Source organism: Haliaeetus albicilla, chromosome 5 (genome assembly GCF_947461875.1).
Source record: "Haliaeetus albicilla chromosome 5, bHalAlb1.1, whole genome shotgun sequence".
NCBI lineage: Eukaryota > Metazoa > Chordata > Aves > Accipitriformes > Accipitridae > Haliaeetus > Haliaeetus albicilla.
Genome location: NC_091487.1, coordinates 46,760,943 through 46,782,792, shown reverse-complemented (window position 1 = coordinate 46,782,792; position 21,850 = coordinate 46,760,943). Strand labels below are relative to the sequence as shown.

General features: G+C 44.5%; 1 protein-coding gene across 1 annotated transcript in view; it reads left to right on the top strand.

Annotated features, from left to right (window-relative positions):
- HSD17B12 (hydroxysteroid 17-beta dehydrogenase 12) overlaps positions 1-21,850 on the top strand; it is a 90,866-nt gene that overhangs the window by 10,796 nt on the left and 58,220 nt on the right.

Sequence of the window (21,850 nt, the reverse complement as noted above, 5' to 3'; positions counted from 1 at the left end):
AATGTTAGTGTGACCTACCAGTATAGACTAGCTTGTTTCAATTGTTTCAGTCACTGTTAGTAAGCTTTGGATTGAAACCACATCTCCTATGAACTAACCTAGAATTTGTCTCCTTGTAGCTTTGCTTTTTTTTTTTTTTGCTTGCTTAAGCTTACTTTCAGCACAAATTCTGTACAAATGGAGGAAGTAGATCTGAGTAAGAATATATCTTACTTTATAAGTGCATATTGTTTTAAAATAGCCTTTACTGTAGAAGTTGGTTTATATTTTCATATTTAAAGCCTTATTTTGGGGGGAATTAGTAGTATGACGTGTATAAGCAAGGGATGCTAATCATAACTTTTAAAGCTCAGTCCTGTCCTGCATATAGTCTTACTAGCTGTGGATCTTCTGCAGTCTCAAGTTTTGCCCTTATTCCTAAATCTTGGAGCAGTGATCATACTCTTAAAACAACTTGGGGTTTTTTTTCGCCTCCTTAAGGTGTCATAGTACTTTTGATGCAAGCTACTTCCTCTAGCCACAATGGCCGTTTTTAGCGTGAATGATGTTCCGAAGTTCAGTAGTGCATTATTTTGCAGGTGAGGTGGGCTGTTCTGACTCTGACAGTGACCCAACCTGACTGTGCTGTGCCCCAGCTGGCCCATATTCAGAGTGCTGATGTCCATGTACGTGTCCTGGTGCTTGTGGGACCTTGTCGAGGTGGCACTGGTTGGCTGACCGTGTTGTAAGAAAGGTTTACGGGATCCAAAGGAGAGCTGCAGAGTTGGTGGAACAGTTCCTGTTGGCAGGGGTGGAGCTTTGTGCTATTTTGAGGGGTCTCTTGAAAGACAGGCTAGAAGGACCTGAGGATAATAAAGCTGTTTTGGCAGGCTGGTTCTGTGGTCTAGGTCAGTGGACTAAAGGTACCAAGATCGGTCTATGCAGAGGTGGTAAGAGCAACCTCCTTTGCTCCTTCCTAGTGTCTGACTTCTAAAGGAGGGTTTTCTCTTGGACCAGAGAGAGAGGTCCAATAGCCATCCCCCTGTCCCACTCAGGGAGGAGTGGGGGGAGCACTACTGGAAACCTTTTCTGTTGTTTGTTCCTCTAGTGGAAGCTGTAAACCTATCTAAATCAAAAAGTCCTTGAGAAGTTGGGATAGGAGAGCTGCGAGGATGGGATGTCAGAAAGGGAGGAAAGCATCAAATAGAAAAAGAGGGATGGGGCAGGAGGTTCGTAAAGTCAAACAGGGAGCCAGAGGGATGCAACCTATTGCGGGTGCTGCTTTCCAGAGCATCCAGGCAGTTGGTGGGTGCTGTTCTCCCTCCGTAGCGTTACATCTTTGGACAAAGGGTGTTGCTGGAAATTTGTCTGAGCTTCCTTTTTTTTTCCTGAGCCATGGCCAGTCAGCTTGCTTGGGACGAGCTGAAGAGTCCCGTCACCACTTGCTTGAGTGGAAGACTCTCTAAATGAAAAGGGCACGGGGGAGATTGCAGTGAAACCCTTGGAAAGAAATCGTGGTGGATCTTGATGGCGGGGGGCTGCGTGTGTGCTGCATTCTTGGTGTAAGTATCCACAGAAGTCTCCCCCTTGCCAGGAGCAGGGTACCCGTTGAGGACGTGGTGAACATCGCCGCGTCCGTGCCGACGGAGCCAGGGCTCCGTGCGACCTGAAATTCACTTGGGGTGAGGGCTGGCCCGGGGGTGCTCCCCTCCGCCTCGGCTATGGCAGAGGGGAGCACGCAGGGCTGTCGGCACCGAGAGAAAGGTGAGCGCTCCGTGGGGGCAGCGAGGGCCGCGGGGAAAGCGCACCGGTACCCCCCGGGCTGGTTCTGCTGGGAAATTTCCATTTCCTCTCTGGGAAATGCCGGTTACCGGCCCGGAGCGGCGCGTTTTTAGCGTCCAGAGTCTCGGTCACCTTGCGGGACGCGTTGCCCGGGGCGGGAGAAAGGGCATCGGGCGCGGGGAAATGGCCGCGGGGGCGGCGGTTCGGTTCGGTTCGGTTCGGCGGGGCTGACGGCCTCTTGCCCGCGCGTCCCCGGCCCGCCGCGCCGCGGCACTGCGGCGCCCCCTGCCGGCCCCGCCCGGCGCCGGTTCGGAGCCGGTGCCTCCGCCCCGCCGCGCCGCGCCGCGCCTCTCTCGGGGGGAGCCGGCCCGGCTGCCCCGCTGGCTCCCGGTGGGCGGCGGGGGAAGGCCGCCCCCGAGAAGGGTTTAACGCCGCCTTACCTCAGCCGCCCCGGGAGGGAGGAGTGCCGTCACTGCGGCGGCTCCCGCGCCCGTTACCTAACCGGTGACATAACGCGCTCCCTCCGCTCCGCTTACGAAACGCCGCGGGGCCAGCACCGGGGGGCGGGGGGGGCTTGGGGGGTTCACAGACCCCCGCGGGGAGGTTGGCGGGGCCCTTTTGGAACCCGGCCGGGCTGCGATTGGCTTCCTCCTCCCGGGATCCCCGTTCTTCGGGGGGTGCGGTGTGCCCTGACTCCCAGCCCGCCCTCCCCGAGGGGCTGCAGGGCCGGCTGAGGAGGAGGAGGAGGAGGAGGAGGGAGTTCTCCCCAAGTTTCATTAAGAGTTTGCAGCGGAGCCGGCCGTGCGGGTTGTGAATGGACGGCGCCCGCCGTTATGAATCGGAAGGGGCGCCATTCATCCGCCGGACCGGGCAGCCCGAGCCGCGCCCGGGTGTGACGGAACCGTGTGGGGGGGTGTGTGTGGGGGGGGGGGGGTCCGCAGCCGCCTCGCGTGACGGGGACACTGGTCCACGTGCGGGGGGGGGAGCCGGGGACCGCCGAACGCAGCCTGCGGTGCCCACGGGGCCTTCCTCTGCCTCCCTGCTCCGCCGGGGGGAAAGAAGAAAGCGCATCGAATCGATCGGAGCTGAAATATTCACGGAGGCTGGATGTGAGCCTCGTTTCCAGAGGAAAAGCCGGGGAGTTTTCCGCCGGGGAAAATACTGCAAGTTTTCAAGGGCTCGGAGTGAAATATAGAAGGCATCGGTGGCCGTTTCTTTATTTAGAAGCGGGAAGGGAGAGGCAGCGTTGCCTGAGCTTTTTCCTTCAATCCTTAATGCAAACACCTATCGCAAAACAGCGCTGATGCACATTAAAACGGTCGAGGATTTCTAAAGCGCTTTAACGTAAGAGTCTCCCTAATGCTTGATGGTAATTTATTGAGGGCATTTCTCATGAGGCAGCTGTTACCTTCCAAACTGATTAACTTGGGCGTGTTAACATCATTCATCCCCCCCCGGATAGAAATACTCAATTAGAGCAAATGTAATTAAGAGCATGGGATGGAAGGGACCTCTGTAGAACAACAACTACCAAATATTCTCATTTTAGCTAAAACTATATAGATATACTTTTAGGGCCAAAAAATTCAGAATAATCTTCAGATCTGCTCTGTTTCTAGCACTGCACGTTTGTCTTTCGGCTCTAAGCGACCCCCTTTTATGAATGGTAGGTTTTGCTCAATTGAGGAGACTAGTCTGTCCTCTGTTCCTTCTTAAAGTCTGTGGCCTAGAGGGTGCTGCTGAGCACTTGAGGAATCCTCCTGACAATGCGGAGAAGAAAGACTTTTTAGAAAGGTGTGGTTTGAGCTTGTTTAAGCTTCTGTTTGAGAACTGCAGTGCACAAAAGCAAGATAATTGGATGACTTCTAACTTAAACAAAATTGCACTTGTGTATCGGTTTCTAGTGCTAGGCTAGAATGTAAAATGCGGACTTTAAACAAAATAGTGCAGAGTACCTCACACTTGTAGCAAGGTATCTTTTGAAGATAAGTTTAATGGCTTTTCAGGAACTTTAGACTTTGTCTTTTTTTTTTTGTATGAACCATCTATTTGAATAGATTGCCTCTCATCATAATTAGGTAACTTCTGAAGACTCTAGAAATTTAAATCCTTCTTCTCTACGTTTTTAAGGGTTGCCTTTATAACATCTCAGCAGCTGAATAAAGACTTCCCAGCTCCATCAGCTTTTCTCTGTGCTTGTCTTTGCATCTTTTTAACAACACATTATCTACTAAACATACTCTTAAAGCCATCTTCATCTCTGATGATGCACGAGAAGCTATTTCCAGTACGACTGAGAGGGCTCCGCTTTTAACAGAAATAACGGTCTTATTTAGAGTGAGAGGTTATAAAAGGTTTAGAGCCATTCCTAGCATAGCATAAACGTGCGCACCAGCTTCTGGAGGATCTTGGAGTGCGCGCGATCGTGCTTGAGCCTGTGAGAGGGGACACCCTGAGGGGTGTTTTCTTCTCTCCCCAGAAGTGCTACGTTAGCAGTTGGTTCAAGCACCATTGCACAGATAGTTCATTTCAAACTAGCGAGGGGAAAGGGAGGAGGAGTCACATTGGATGTTGTTTTTGTGTCTTGGGTAGCAACAGGCAGCTTAAATGGTCTAGTTCACCTCTTTTTGTACTTGGGAACTGAAGATTTGGGTGATCTGAAATTCTGGATCTTTCCATGCGGCAGGAGCAGAAGCATAACCTTTTACTAGAAGATATAATAATATCTCTAAACAAGAAGATATTGCTTCTCACTTACTGTATACTATTTCAAGAAGCCATCTAGGCTAATTAGTGTTCTAAACCCTTCTATTTTATTAGCTAATTTAAGTGCTGGAGACTTTTACCTGTAGTGGTCACATAAGTTTCAGTCCTCATTTATCCTAGACAAGCTGCACACAGATGTAATAAAGATATGATAGATTCACCTGCTCACTTAAAATTGTGAACGTCCTGCAGTCGCACAGTTCCGCAGCCTCACATGAGGAGCAGTGGGCTGGGTGAATGGGAGCAGCTCTTTCAGGCTCTCGTGACACCGGTGACTGTTTCTCACCTCTGTGTCTAAGACGACACGTCTTACGTTGCTGCTCTGCTCTTCCTTCGTCTCAGGAAAGCCACTAGGAACTGGCTATGGGAACTGGCCCGATCTCTTGGCTTGTTATTGCTCCTGTGGCGCAGGAGTGAAGCAGACATACGCACGCTTGTACTCTCGCTTCCTGCTGTATATATGTGAAAGGGCCCGAGCTTGCTTTCCACAGTCGTTATCCTCCTGCCACCTTCACGAGGCCTTGTAAAATTCCCCGTGTGATGCTCCCTGTACTGCTGTTCTGGGGCTTCAGGTATGGAAGTCTCTGTGCTTCAACTTCCCTACTTTTGAGCAGGTTACACGGTTTGGGCATGAGTCTTGTTGCCACTTCAGCTGTTCTGCAGAATCCTTATTTTCATACCTCTGTGTCCCTAGAGCGAATGCTAACTTCTCAGTGTACAGCTTGTTTTAACGTTGCTTCTAGCCAAAATGAATAAAATATCACTGGGTGTCTTCCTGCCTCAATTTCTGTTCTACTTCTGAAGCAGTCAGGATCTCTAAGAGAGTTTAATTCCCTGTTCTGTATATAGCTTCTGAATGAAATCTATCCAAGTCTTGCTGCTTTGCAGCCGGATTCCTTTTTCCCCAGATAGCCTGCGGATGTTACAAATTCTGCCTACATCGGCTTCCCCGCGCTTTTGTTGGAGGGGGAGGAAGTAAATACCTTGTGTGGGTGGTGGGGAGGCAGAACTTGACTGCTCCAAACAAGTAGTAAAGAGTTGTCAAGCTTTTCTACTTCTGTCTTTTTTGCGTGGTACATGACGTCATGAGAACTCATGAAGAAGGGAGGATCTCAGAAATATCCTAAAACAAAGCAAATGCTTTTGCTGTGCTCAGATCCATCTTTACACCTGCTCTCTCCTGGTCTGTTACGCACTGTAGGAGCTGAGGTGTAAAACTTGAAACGAATGTTAATGCTACTCATGCTAACTGCAGGCTGTGCAAACTGGCCTGTGAAGCAAGATGCTAACTGCAGGCTGTGCAAACTGGCCTGTGAAGCAAGATGCAAACTGACTCGTGCTCAAGTTGGTTTTTGTTTTACGGCTGCTTAAAAAAAAAATAAATCTAACCCTGCAATGTAATCAGGATGTTAATGTAGAGTTTAAATAGATCATGAGGGCAAAGGTTTGGAAATACGAAACAACAAAACCCAAGCCAAATGTGAGTTGTTATGCATACGTGATAACATGCAGGGGAATTCCTCCTGAGCCCTAAATGCTGGCCATGACTGATAAATGGATGGTCTGAAATAGTAGGGAAGAGCTGCTACATATACCCTGCATGTGTTAAGCAAAGGAATCAAACTCTGCATGGCAGCAGATTGGGATCATGCATTTATTAATATATTGTGTCCATGACCACACATTCAATACAGTAAGTGTACTTTTTTTATGGCCCTTGCGTGTCTTCTTCCCCCATGGGCCCCTGGAGATCAGAAGTCAAACAAAAGTAGTTTCTTGGGTAGTTCTGACTTTGGGAATACATCTGTTATTTTGGGGGAGGGGACAGGTGGAATTTGAATTTATAAGGGGGTCAGTGGAAAACTTACCAGTAAGCTTGAACCTGCTACATGGAGGTCCACATGGCTATTGCAAAACCCAAAGGATCCACAGATCCAAAGGGCTGAAAAGATCCCCATTTTAAAAATAATTTTAAGAAGCCCTAGCATTTCTGGAACTCTTCTCGTTTTTAGAATTTTTAGCTATTGAAACAGTCACATAGCAGAAATGTGTCTTAACAGTTGTCAGTTAGACACAAGAACTTTTAAAAAGATCTCTAAGAATGGAAATAGCTTTGGGAAGGATTAAATGTTGTATTAGCTTTGTGGGCTTTTCAAAGTCTTTGCAAAAAATTCAGCAAGGAAACCAAGCTGCTTCATATTCCAACAGAAAATCAAGAGGTCAGAAAATCCCTATACAATGTTGTGTAACTTTCTTGTCATGGACAATGCAGGGCAGGTGTATTTGCTGATGGGTGTGTATATACGCTTTTTCTCTTCATGTGTAAAATCTAACTCTTTCTTGGGAGAAACAACTTTAAAAAGGATGACCTGTGGGTAATATGCTGGTGCAGAGAACAGGAAGGTGTCAATGCAGGGTTATTGGGTATCTTGTAACACGTTTTAATATGGCTTGGGCCCTTAAATGAAAGGTTCTGGGAGAGCCCTTGCAGCTATTGCATCACTTGCCAAAAATAGCATCTTTACTGCATAAGGCAGCCTGTCTGCAGTGTGGATAGGCTTGAGAAATTAGTGCTTAGTGCTTCTTGTGAATGATGTTCAGTCATTTTTGCTTCTCAGCTAAGCAGGTTTTTAGTCTAAATTTTGAGGCGGAATGAAGTAAAAGGTTTTATTTTCTGTCTCTGGGGGTGGGGTGAGTTTGAAAATAGCAGTGTCCACAGTTCTGTCTGCAGCATGATTCTAAAAATACATTTTTAAGCTTAGTGAAATTACAATTTAAAGACACTGATAAATATGTTCTTATATTGTAATTGTCTGGGGAAGGGAAGAAAAAAAATTGCTTTGTGCAGAATGAGGTAGTCTGCTATTCTCATCAATCACTTAAAATTTAGGAGTGTTTTTTTTTTTTTTAAATTGCAGTTATACAATGCAAACAAAGTATAATGCTAATCTAAATTCTTATTAAAAAAAACCCAAACACCATAAACCCCAAATCCCTTCCCTTGAAAATAGAAGGTATGTTCTACAGTGGTTTTTCCCCTCTCTTATTCTGAAATCTTAGTCAAGATGTACCAGCAAGGGAGTGTGTTTGTATTCCAGTGGTGTTGCTGAACCAGACAGGTCTGCAGCACAGCATTTTATTTTTAGACTCTAGGTTGCCATTTTTATCCTGTAAAAAATATTCATCAGTGTCTGGGTGACAGGCCATCAGTTTTTATAAATGTGTCAGACCACGTTTTTTCCACCTCTCTCTCTACTTCTCCTTTTATGTCCTGCTGTATACATTTCTTTTTTGGGGGAAAGGGAGAGGGGGAACGAGGGTGCGGGTTTTAATTCATGCATTAGATTTTTCAGTTCACAGATCTTTAGCGTCACACGGTTCATTCATCTTCTGCACTCGGCTGCTTACGCAGCTTTGCTTATTGTCTGCAATGGGTGAACTGTTCTGGTGCATAGAGCTGAAGGCATGGGAAGGGGCGAAACGGGTTTGCTGCTGGACCGATTGCCTCAGCTGCCCTCTCTCTGCTCGCCCCCAAAATACCCTGATGTGGCAGTGCTATTGAGAAATACCTTCGTGTATGGTTTCGGGGTACTCGTCAGGTATAAAATTAGTTCCTGGAGCAGCTCTTGAAGATCTCTTTGCAATAAATTTATATAGGTCAGCTGACTTCTATTTTTAGAAGTGGGGAGATCTCTTCTGGTCTGGGATATTGAGAAGTGGCTAGTGCATGGCAGCAGGGGCTCCAAGCAAGCCGGTTTTAGGATAGTGAGGCAGTAACTCTCACTAAGCGTGAGTTTATCGCACAAATTTCTCTTCGTGGCAGGAGTGCCACATATTACAGTTGCTTTCTAGGGTGCTGGACTTCTGAACCTCCATAGTGCAGCTGCCCTTTATATGTGTGGAAAGCCTGAGGCTTTCATAAAAAATACAGATTAGAATGAATCGTAGAATGGTTTGGGTTGGAAGGGACCTTAAAGATCATCTAGTTCCAACCCCCCTGCCATGGGCACAGACACCTTCCACTAGACCAGGTTGCTCCAAGCCCCATCCAACCTGGCCTTGAACACTGCCAGGGATGGGGCAGCCACAGCCTCTCTGGGCAACCTGTTCCAGTGCCTCACTACCCTCACAGTGAAGAACTTCTTCCTTACATCTAATCTAAATCTACCCCCTTTCAGTTTAAAGATGTTAGCCCTCACCCTACACTGCAGTCCCTGATAGAGTCGTTCCCCATCTTTCCTGCAGGTCCCCTTTAGGTACTAGAAGGCTGCTATAAGGTCTCCCTGGAGCCTTTTCTTCTCCAGGCTGAACAACCCCAACTCTCTCAGCCTGTCCTCATAGGAGAGGTGTTCTAGCCCCCTGATCATCTTCGTGGCCCTCCTCCGGACCAGCTCCAACACGTCCATGTCTTTCCCCCGCTGAGGACCCCAGATTTGGACACAGTACTGCAGGTGGGGTCTCACCAGAGGGGCAGAATCCCCTCCCTTGACCTGCTGGCCACGCTGCTTTTGATGCAGCCCAGGATACGACTGGCTTTCTGGGCTGCGAGCACACATTGCCAGCTCATATTCAGTTTTTCATCCACTAATACCCCCAAGTCCTCCTCCGCAGGGCTGCTCGAAGGGTTGCTCCTTGAGTCCATGTCTTTCCACTGAACCCAAACACGAGGATCTTGCTGTAGGAGTGATAGAAGCTTGCTTTTGATTGACTCTTAGCTGCTTTTGCTGGTGTTGGGGGAGAGTTGTTGCTTGTGGGAGGTGGCAACCAGGAGTAGCTTGCTGCCGGAGCTGAGTTAGCTCATGGCCCGAGGGGGACCCACCTAGGAGGGCAGTGGATCGCATCATGGTCTAGCTGCATATTTAGGTTTTATCTGAATGATGGGAGACGTAGCGTCTGAAATGCTAAGAGGGGACTGAGAGAAACAGGTGAAAATAATGCAAATACTCTTGTCAGTAGTTGAAGGTCTGAGTCAACTCTGTCCTGATTAGTTTTGATTTCTTCAGAATTTTAAAAACTTTTGAAGTCTTGGGAATGCTAGTACTCAAGATGGCTTGTTGGGGTAGGGCCAAACTTAAGTGTTATAAGTAATGGTAGGTATTCACAAATGTAAGAGCATAAAATTATCAGGATGGTTGGTTACTGATACTTTTTGGGTTAGAAGTGGAGATTCAGTATGCTTAGACTGTATATACACACGTGTTAAGCTTTCTTTAATGGGAGAAAAATGGATTAGATTTTGATCTTATTTGGAGAGGCACTGTAGATTGAGACCTTCCTAAGGAGGGTTCTCCAGTACAATCGTGCACCTTCTGTGTATGGAAATATAATATACTGAGCATGTGGTGTGTGACTTAACTAGTAACCTCCCTCAGTGTGTATAATTAAACAGTAGCTTATCGAAGATACACTGTATCAGTTGTATGTATGCCACATGAGATAATGTAACACTATGCCTTTCTCAGGGTTAAAACTTGTTTTTCCTTCTACACAGGTAGGTAGCTGTCCTGATTTATAACACCCATTCCTAAAAATGGAACTTTTTCATTTTTGCGTATTAGGGTTTGCAAACCCTAGGAAAGTGGCCTTGTGGAAAAAAAGTACAGTGGTAGGTGATACTCTAGCAGAAATTAAGTAACCCATGTATTTCAGGTTTTTTGATTTGTTTTGACTGTGATGAGTTTGAAATCATGTTGTAAATAAGAGGTTAAGGATTGGAGGCTGGACCTAAAATGGTTTACTGTCGTGAAGGGTAATGATATTCAGGTTGGATAAACGTTACAGGAGAAAGCAGGTAAGGCAGAAACGTGCTAGCGACTGCACGAAGCGAGCGTGGGCCTGGCATGGCTGGTCTGAGCCAGAGAGAAAAGGCTCGCTCGCACGTGAGGCTGCTCCGGCGCAGCCTCGTGTGTGCCTGCAGCACGAAGATGCAACGGTGGCCAAATTCATCCGTGCAGACCTAGGTTAGCGAGTAAGCCCAGGAGCGCAACGCGGGTGTGTGGTTCCAATGCCTAGCTGGGGTTTTGGTACCGATCTGGCAGGAGTAGGGTGAACCCAGCCTGGCACCCCTCTGAGACTGTGTTGGGTCTCTGCTTTCCTTCCCAGGGTTGTTGGGAGTTTTGTTGTTCCCAGGGAGAGGAGGTTTGTCGCTTGGGTGCGGTGCTGAGTGTGAATGCATGAGTCCAAGGCGTTCCTCAGCTCTCCAGGAGGCTGAAAGGCTCTGGATAAAGGCACCCAGTGATTCTGTGAGAGATGACTTGGGTCTGGATGGGCTCGTCAGCTGGAAGCTGGCAGGGTGTGTTGTGTGAGAATATACCCCTGAGAGTACCTGTAGCTCTCTTTCTTCTCAGAGACCATCTCCCTGTCTTTCCCAGAGAATGTTTTATCTTGGGCACATTGATCCTTGTTGCAGGCTTAAATGCTGCAAATGTTTATTATCTCTGGCACAAGGCAGGGTGCTGATGAGGGTGAAGAAGCAGTTCTGGGGCTTGGGGTTCGCTGGAGCTGGGAGTTAAGAAGAAAAATCAGTTTTTACAGTGTCAGTTTTCTTAGTCTTTCTGTGCTTCCCAGTTTGCCTATTTTTGGTGTATTGTTGACGCACTGAAATACAACTCTGTAACTTGCATTCGAAATGAAGGTTTTAATTCTGGAGATAGGGAAGGAGCATGATTTTTCTAATAGATGGAATATATTTAGATTATTTTGGTATTTTAAATGTACTTAATTTTTTGATTCCTTTGCTATCTGCAAACCTGTAATCCAAAGAGATTCTGATAGAGGCTCCCACCAAAGGGCTGCCTGAATGTCTAATCTTACAAATTTTGTTCTATCCATTAGATTTACCTGTTTAATAAATATGTAAAATAACTTGAAAATCCACAACTTCAATTTAAAGGACGGAGAGAAAATTAAGCAAAACGATCAGCGTTGTTGCTTACCACGACCAGGAGATGATGGAGAGAGCACCAAATCCCAAACTAGCAGATCAGTTTCAAAAAGAACAGAAGGTCCCATGCAGGATGTAGTTCAGCTGTGTAGCTTCCTGTTACAGTCTGTATTAGATGCTAAAGGTTTACATGGATTAAAGAAAATTACTGTAAAAGATCTTGATAGCTTTTTCTCCTGTGAATTTGTCCAAGATCACCAGCTGTAGTCCACCAAATCGCAGAGCTGCAAGTTAAAGACAGGCAGAGTATCCTGGAGAGGTTATACTGTGTTTTTTTTCCCTCGCTTCCAATGTAGATAGTAGGATATGTGCAAATGGAGGGAACAGGTGAATGATGACAGGATGCTTTTATTGAGTTACATGTTTTTTTTTTTCTAACAACCTGATGCATCGGGATGTGCCGTGCCCATACTGAATGAGGCATTATACTTGAAATGTACCCAAACCTTTATTTGAAGATTTCTTCAAGACTTTGTGTTTTGTATAATTCTAAATAGTTCAGGTCCTAGTAATGAAACTGTGAAAGGTCAACCAACGATTCAAAGGTGTACAGAAAAGGTTGTATTTAGCACTATATTCTGGGGTCTCTTGACAAGTACAGCAAAAAAATATGGAATTTCATGCCCACAGTCTGATCTTAAAAAGCTGTTACAAGGAGGTGCTGTTGCTTCTTTTCAGGACCCAAGCATTTTTGGAGACTGGTGTCCTCACTGTGAATGTGGGTGTGCTTGAGTAAGATGGGTTGAGTAATTGCCAGCACAATATTTCCCAGTTCAGATCCTCTTCACGAATCCAGTTGCTGTTCTGTTAGGACCACTGTACATTTGTGTCTCGTATCATTTGTGTCTCATCTCTAGCTGCAACTAGCTTCTCTTTCATGAAGAGATGAGCAGACACTCTGGAAGTCAAATTGTGTGTTGAGATGGGGAGGGGAAAAAAGGAGAATTTCTCTGATGTCCTCTGGCAACCTGAGGAAGCCTAGACGCATATGATTAATAGGATGTATCAAAAACAATCAACAAATTAGTCAAGCTTATTTTGTTTCCCATTTTCCTTCTGACCCATTTAATGGATAGTAATGAACAGACTCTTGTTGCAAGTTTGTAGCTCTGTTTCCAGAGTTACGTCTGTCTTGTCCTGCACTGCTGTCTTGCATCTTAGAGCTCCTCCAGCGGGTCAGGTTCCTTACCCTTACTGTGCTCTTCAGAGTCAGAAGCAAATTTTTTTTCTCCTTTGAGATATCCTGATGTCCAGTTTTAATTGTGACCAACTTGTATTTTCTTCCCAATGTTAATCTAAGTTTTTCCTTTTCTGGTGGTTGTACTACATGCGCTTATGAAGAACAAACAAAACCCTTTTAAACTCATCTGCCAGAACAGGTAACTCTTAATCATCTTAGCAGCCCCTTTTTTTTTTTTTTTGCAGCTGTTCCCATTTAAATTACTTAATGTATTATTGCTTTCTATTACTATGGGAGGCATCTCAGTGGATGCAATCAGGTTATATAAGTTGTCTTTATAGCTGCATCAGAATGGCAGTTTATAGTCCATTTTATATTCAGCCACTGCACCCCAGGTACCTTTCTTCCATTGCTTACAATGGTCACCTCAACTCCAAGCAAAGTTAGGCTCAAGTGCGTGTCTTGACGTCGGATACCTCCAGGTTACCATGTAATATCTGGCAATATTTTTATTAACTCTGTTTTTATTAACTCTGGTCTATAAAACCATCTAATTCTTTGTGGTGTGACGCTGTGATCCTTTTCAGTAGCTAGGTTGTCTGTGAAGTTCATAAAGCATTCCCTTCTTTGCGTCATGGTCGCTAGTAACAGTGCTAAACAGGATTTGTGCTGAGATCAGTCCCTGAGAAGTGTAACTAGTAATTTGTTTTTATCCTCATAAAGTTCCTTTTTTTGTTGTTTTGGTTGTGGGGTTGTTTTTTTTTTTTTGTCTGAACCGTTGTAGACACCTTCCCAGGTAGCTCCTGATGATAGTCTTTAATATTTGGTCCCAGTCACCTTCACAGTCATAGTTTCTTACGGTCATCATATAAAATTTTCTTTTGCTTCATAGATCTAGACCGTTATTCTTGTCTAAACTGATCACACTTTTAAAAAGTTTGGCACAGTTTGCCTTTTGATTAAAAGTGGATCTAGCACTGCATTTTATCTCAATCTCCACCTTTTTGTATGCTCGTGATTATTCTGACACCTTGCATAGCTTTGACTTGAAATGAATAAGCCCATAGGTTGCCAAGATCACTTGTTCTCCTCTTCTATTTGCAGGTGTTGGTTTTTTGTTGCCATGTCACTGACTTGAATTTATCTTTCTGCCTGTTACAAATACATAGTGAAAGAGGAAAAAAAAATATCTCAAATTTCTTCTAGAGACTTCTTATGTAGAGCCTTCTTTCAGCTTTGCAGGCTTCAAACCCAGAGGCCCTTCTGCTGGCTGCTTAGCTCCTTCTCAGAAAAGCAATTTACCTATGCACGTTTCCAGTGGCAAATGCACGGAAACCCTTCAGATGGTGTCAATTCCCAGCTATCTCATCTTCAAAATTTTTCTGTTGTATTCAGCCTCTCCTAGAGGCAGAAGGAGCCAGAAACAGTAGTTTGAACGACCTCCGTGCACGTGCTTTCTTGGCCTGGTCGTGCTTGCAGTGACTGTCGGCATCTGTCACGTATTAAACAATGACGAACAAATGAGAGCTTGTTTTTGCTGAATATTAATACTGTGCAGTAACTCTTATGGTAGCGTCTTACTGAGCACAAGGCAGCTATGGCTTTTGCCTGTGCTTAACTGAATTTAAACAGACTTGAGCAGATGATCTGAACAACTTCTTCGCTGTTGCAGAAGTTAAGTTCAGGGCACTTTTGGGTTCACTTGACGTTTTCTGGATCAAAAGCTTTGAAAGCAGCAAAGTTCTTAAATTTGTAACAGGATGGGATTGGGGGCTTCTGAATGCAGGAGACAGGATGACAAAGTTCCCCCTCTCCTTCCAGACTGCCATATCCATAACGCAGCAGCCCACGACTAACAGGAGAAAAAGACCTCATGGCAAAGATGTGAGCGTGAGCATGTGAAAGAAGGTCGCCCTGAAATTCGGAGAGCTCACATAGAGGCAATTGGAACTGATATGGCATAAGCATTGCCTGTGACTTGCGTGAACTCTTCCGTCTGGTTTTCTTGTTGGGATTTCTAGATTGCTTCTAGCTTTCAAGTCTAAAGAAATCTTGAGTGCACTGCCCAAACCCCTTTCTTGCTGTAGTTCTGGATGAAATGGGAACTTGTCAGTGCTGTGATATTTATAGATATTTTTCTACCCACAATCCTAGCTCCTAGACACAAGCTGTTACCAAGTAAGTGTTTGGTTCTGGGAATTGAACCTTTTTCTGTAGCCTGTCTTTTCAAAGCCTGACCATTAGGTGTTAGCTCCTTTGTGCAGAAAAAACCCTTCATATGAGGAAAAAAAAACCAAAAACAAACAAACCACAAAACACCCTAGAATTTCTAGGATTTCAGCTCGGGTACAGATGATCTTTCTGATAAGGCTTCCTATTTCAGCAAGTTAAATTGAAAATAGAAGTGAAGTTTGTCTTATTTTTGCACCAAGTTTTCTGTTTTTATTTAATAAAAATGCAGGGAGTTACTGCTGTCTTATTAACTTGCAGCCAGCATGCTTATCTTCTTTGTTCTTTGTTAAATATGAGCTGGCATGTGTTAGACTGCGTTAGCGTTCACTCTTTGGGACTTCAGTGGTTTCTAAATTTGGCATTGCTAAGCCGGTGCCCTGTTTGCTTGAATCAATTGGGGCTGCTATTTTTAGCAACAAAAGGGAATTGAAATAGCAATTTTCTTTCCATGTAATAGATCCCCAAGAGGAATACTGATGCAAGCTCTCTGTCATCCCATATTCTCCCCTCCCCAAAAGCACTCAGACGAAAGGCAGCTGTCACAGTTTGCGGCTGTATTAATCTTTAATCAATCGAGTGTTTTCTGCATTCAGGTGTTCAGGGAAAAAAAGGGTCACGACGAGGATCTGCCTAGAATAACTAAGCACTCGTGCATGGTCTGTGCAGTCAGAATTTGTGGGTAACGGCAGGGATAGAGCAGCTAAAAATAGTATTTGCTTCCAGTGTTTCTCCAGTCTATTTTTGATGCTTGATTTTGATAAGGTTGATTGGGCTCTTACTAAAAATAGCCGTTCCTAGCAAGCTGAGGACAAAAAGTAGAATATTTTTAACCAGCATAGACTAAAGTACTTTTATTGGCTGGAGATAATCTAGAAGCTTGGTATTGGTCAAATGCCAATGATTTATATAAATCTGTAATAAATGAAGCACTGCTTGATGCCAAGCAGGGATAGTCTTTTCTCCCCTTGCCAGCTTTTGTTTTCCCCAGGAGCTGTCATATTCTTAATATAGCCTCTGTGTTTCGTAGCAGAAGAATCTCGAGTCTTCAGTTATTTATGTGTTGTACTTTAAACCTATGCTAAGGTTAGCTGTGCTATGAAGTTTCTCTCAACTGTATTGCTTTAACAAGGCACGCTAGGTTCCTAGTTTATTCTTTATGTTGATGTCTGCTACAGCTGGGTACCGTGCCGTGACAGACCCTCGCTCGGATCTGGATTCAGTCTTGCAGGACAGGGATGGCTCTTCTGTGTGAATGGAGGATGTAGCTGAGAGACTAGCTCTGCAGTGGCCATTTTGACAACAAATTTGAATACCTCTCAGGGGATCGGAAATGTAGCTGAGCTGCCCTCCTTGAGATACGCTTGTTAGCTTAATTTTTTGGCAGGAAGAATATGGGTATTCCCAAATTGCTGGACCCTCAACTTTCTAGGGGGAATAACATTGTTCGTGGCTTGAGTTCTCCTTCCTAGGTAATAACGTGCATGAGTGCATCTGCAGTGCTTTGAAAGATTACCTAAAAACTCACACTTTTCTTAATGAAAACAGGAAAATGCCTGAACTGAAATTAATTTGTAGGTTGAAGAGGCTAGTAGAGAACATGCATAATAGTTGTTAGCGTCATTGTGCAAGTAGTCAAAGCAGCAACATGGATAAAAGTATTCCTTGCTTTATCTCCATCAGGCATCTCAAAAGCTTATTTTGCCATGGAAAACGTGTGTTTGTATCTGAAGGCAGGCTTGATCTCTTTAAGCTTTGTCTTCACTGTAGTCTAACCTTGAGTTGGGGAGTCACGAATCTATAATCTTGTTTCAGCGTGATTGCTCTGCAGAACTGCAGTAGAATTTTCTGTGCTCGCTCTTGCTCCCTCTCGCTGTGTCAACGCTGGTCCTTGCTCCCTTTGTGAGATGAGGTGATTTCTACATGCCTGCCTCATGCTTTACTGCACTATTCTTTGCTTTTGTTTTAAGAAGTCCTGGCTGCATAAGAAGCAGATAAAAATGTTCTTTCTGGGCCTTGAATATTCTCTTCAGTCACAAAACAGACTGCCATGGTCTGCTGGGTGCTTCTTTTGCCTGGCTGTAGGATGATGGTAGTCCCCTTTTTAACAGCAGGGAATTTTTAGCTGGTATACCTCTTAGGAGGTGGGGGATGTTTTCTAGGTGACCTCTTATGTGAGAAGGCAGCCGCTGTTACTTCTTACAAGCAGAAAGAACACATGAGCTCCCCATGCTGTTGGTGGTACATTGTGTGCATGTTTAGCCATGGGCTGTGGGATTTCTGAAGGGTGCAGGTGCTATTGGAAGCATTTGCGTATTCTCCCCTCTATAAGCCTTCTGGAGAAGAGTCTACGTTTTTAGTCCCTAAAGTCATGTACCACTGGGCATGTTAATCTTCAAAAGTCACTGGCTGGTTACATAACATGTTTCATAGGCTTGGTCTATGGCTTTTTTAATAACAGGAAAGCTGTTCCCTTTTAGTGCAAGACCACGCATCTTGCTGACTGAGTTCATTTAACTTTGCCCTGTGTTTGTCAAGGATTGTCTTGAGTTTGGTACTGGACAGAAAACGATGCCAATGCCTATGAACTGCATCATATCTGTTGTATATGTGACAAAAGCTATGAAACACATGATGTGAAACATTAGGCGGTGAAGTGGCTAGGGGGTATCAAGGTTTAGATAATTAGTAAGTTGCATCTATTGATAACTAGTCCAGTAGTAGAGGCTATGGTGGATTCCTGTGTACCTGCTGTGGTGGATTCCTGTGTAGCTGTATCTTAAATTGAAGAGATCATTGTAAGAGGTCAAAGATGTATAAGTAAACTCAAAGCAGTAGTTGAAAAGGTTGTGGGGTTTTTGGTTGGTTTGTTTGGTTTTTTTCTTCCCTCCTCACACCATATAGGAAGCAAAATTCTGGCGCGGTCTTTAGGCCAAAGACGTTATACTGTCCTAAGGTGGAGATTTTTGTGATTTATGATGTGTTAAGGATAACACTGTAATTAAAATTTAACTGCTGATCTGAGTTCTTGTGCAGATGACTTGTGCATATGCAATGGTAGTTGAGAGATTTACAGCCTACATACGGCATAACCTCTTCCAGCAATGTGAGCAGGTGATGCCCCTTACTGCTTTCGTTGTTCAGAGACCTTGATACTACATGAGAAGTTTCTCTTTGCACACTTACACTTCAGTAAGGCTGTATCTAAAGCGTTGGTGGGTTCAAAGTCACTTACACTTTGTGGTGTACACCAGTGGCTAGCATGAATCGTGATTTTAAGTGTTTTACCAGCTTTCCCACTTCTTGTCTACCATTTTGAACAGGATAAGGTCAGTTGGAATATAAGACTGTTCATGCACAACTGAAATGAAAGCTGGGACTAGAGAATAAAACCCATGCATACATCTGTAATCCATTTTAACAATGATTATGCCAGTCTTACCCAGTCAAGAAAGTGTCATTACATAGAAGAGCAAGAGTTGTTCCTTTCATCGTGCCGGACTCGCTAGGGCCAGGCTGTGTGGACTCTGTGACTCAGAACAGGAGCCTTTGGGCAGGTTTTTTAGAACTGAGAAAAGATGATGTAGTCTTGCATGTGTCAGCTCTGTACTTATACATATGCTAGTTTTGAAAAAGCATGTCTTCAGATGGGAATCTGATCTGGATGCAGCCTAACTACTTTGTGAAATACCTTGTGTTCAGAGCTGCTGAACTCTGGCTAATGCTAACTTCTGGGATAGAACATCTCCAGCCCACTGCGAGTACATGTATTGCTTTATTGTGAGTGAGCTGTTTTCAGAGTATGTCGTGTTACTGGATACCTTTCCTTATTTTTCTTCCCCTTTTCCTCCACAGCCCCAAAAGTCAGGGGAAGATGAGTGTTGACTTCTTTGCCTAAAATCAGCTGGTGCTTCAATCAGGCTTCCATTCAGGCAAACTTCTATTTGGTGGGCTCACACACAAGCTGCCTGGGCACTCTTCTCGCTTCTCTTCTGGAGACGGCAGATGGCTGAAGTGGGAAGCTACTACAGTTAGTCTGACTACTGAGTAAATGTGTATAACCACACTTATGAGTTGGTGCAGCTTTCTTGTACAGACAATAACTTATTCCTACCCTACTTACTTTGCCTTCTTTAAGCTCTGCCAACTGCACTCGGTTTGTAACTTTTGTTGGAAGGCAGTCTGTAGAAGAAACAGAATTTAAAAGCTTAATCCACACTTGGAGTTAAACTAGCTTCGGCACATCAAGTTGGTAGTAAAAATTTAGTTAAGCTGGCACAGCTTTGGAGTGGTTAAAACTGCAACACTTGGTTCCGGAGTGGAAACGAGAGATGACCATAACCAATATGAAAGTTGTGCCTTGCTAATGCACAAGTTGTACCAAGCCTCTTTTTTTACTGCTCTCCCATTTCCTATACACTTTAGGTAATCCAAAATGTGGAAGAAGGTAAGGTGGCTGAATTTTGACTTTTGTGATGTTGGTTCAACCAGTTGCCTTTACCCCACCAGTTTCCTCACTTTTACAACATAGGGTCTAAGTATTGCTCTCTGCTCTGGCAGGTATCTGGCTGGGCAGCCTTTCTGACCCACCACACTGCTCACTAGGATCCCATAAATGGGCAGTAACTGCAGCTCCCTGGCTGAACTGGGTGCTACTGGTCAGCAGCAGGACAGGTCTGCGTTGGTGCATGCTTCCCAGTGCAGCTGGTGGTGGGAAATCCATTTGCTTAGAATGGGTGAGAGCTGAGCCAGGTGCCTTCTCTTGAAGGGCCTTAGGAAGAGAAGTTTGGCCAGAAAAAAGGTAGGTTTTAGGTTATATATTGGAAAGCAGTCCTTGTACTTTGTGTGTTCTTCAAGGTAGTGTGGAAGCACGGAGCAGGAGACAAAGTTATCCTTCTCAAAGCAGAGCCACTAATAAAATGATGGTATTAGTGCCTTCTTGTGAGAAGAGGATTTCCCTTACTGCTAAGAAAAACTAGCTGCCTACTTTATTCTGATGCCTATGCCTTTACCTGTGGCAAAAGCAAAATGATAATGTACATCAGCTAGGTGCCTGTTTATGTAGGTAATGGCTCAAGTGCTTTTTTTTTTTTTTCCTGGTGGGATTTTGTAATGTTTTTCATCATTTATCTGTATCAGATTTGTTTAAATTTCTCAAGTTCTATTCCGGAGGGTACTTCAACCTCTGGACTACAGGTTATTTTAATTTGAAGTAGAGCCTGAAAAGGGAGGAACCATCCTGTTACTCGAAGTTCAGTTAGAAATCCCTGATCTTCAGCTTCTTAAGTCTTATGCTCCAACCGATTCTATTACAATTTACCTAAGCAATGGATTCAATAAATGAGGTAAATACCCTTGACTGAAATTGTACTTGCACTTTACTAAGCCTTTAAAGTGCTTTTTGGAGTCCCTGCCTTATGGAGCACACGCTCTCAGCTGTAGTTGCTAGAAGCTGAACAGCTCACAGTGTCAGAAAACAGTATTTTAAAATGCTGAGCTTGTTATCTGGGAATAAAACCATTAAGTCCGTGAATTTTGAGTTGGAAGGAGGAGAAATGATCTGTGTAAGTGTTACGGGGAATGGCTGTTCTTTAGGTACCTCACTAACCATAATGAAGGAAACAACCCCTTTCACCAAATCACTAAAGTTGCATGTTTTCCAGACTGGGTCAACTTAGAACATTTCCAACTACTGTTTTAAGTCTAATAGGGAGTTGTACTGGTACAGGTTTTCACTGTGCCCTTGTTCGTTTCATTGTTTTGCTGAAGCAATAATGAATCGTGTGATAATGCATCATGTGAAACCCAGGATCAACAAGGCTGAAACTGAAGCTTGTTAGGCCTTGAACTAAAGGGACGGTGCCATCCTGCAGGACTGTAATGCTGTCTGGCTAACTGGGTAACAGTATTGGTACAAGTTTGGTTGCAGGAAAGTAGAGTCCTAGGAACGTATTCTTGATTTCTTCCCCAAGGTCTGCTTTTTTCATCGTTTGGACCCTTGCTTGACCTTTCTATATGCAGATTTGTTTCTGTAACAAAACTGTTGCTCACACTTCCCCAATCGTGGCTGGATAGAAAGTGGCAAAACGGTGTGACACAGACACTTGGTTTTCCCAATAAAATTCAGTGGGGCTGATAGCGCAGCAGCTAGAACGCCGTTTACTAGCCAGAGCATCCTGTGTGTGCAGTATGTGGTAGTATGCTAACAGTACAGTCCTGCATATCCTTATCACACTGGAGCTATGGCATCTTGCAAATAAACCTTGGAACCAGAGGAGGGATAAACGTATATGTATGTACTTTCATCTATGGTCAACTGTAAATCTAGCTCGAGTCAGGGGCATGACTGGATCTTTCATTCTTAGCCTGTTATTGCGCTGTTGGCTGGCCATTCAAGCTCAAATAGGACCTTTGCTGGCGGCTTCATCGCTTGTTATTATGTCCACTTATTTATAGCTAGCAGGCACAGAAACTGAAATGGTTACAGCATTTCCTAGCTGTTATTACTCAAACAGAAATATTCTGGCTGCTGTTTGCATGCCAACTGTTATAGGTGATCTGCAAGCAGTGACTAATCAAATCATCTGCAAACACATCTCCTTCTGGTGCCCTGAAGGGAAGTTATTGCTGAATCCCAGTGCCGGTCAACACCTCCGTCTGCTCTGAGTTTCACTCAGGTAGAGGTTGACCTGAGAGTTGAACCAATGCTCTCAGTTCAGTTTTCTGCAACATTAAACAAGCCCAATTATTTGGGCATGCCTATGTTCGGGGATAAGCAGCGGAAGCACAAACCAAGCTGTTCTGATCTGACACGAGGACAAACAGAAAAATCCGGTATATTCTGTAGCCACTTGGAGAGCGAGAGCAGAGACAGACGAACAAGTGGAGAGCTAAATGCGTAAGGATGTTGCGGTGTAGGTGGTGGGTTTGATGCGAAGGAAGAGCTGAGAGAAATAGGGATGGTGCTGAAT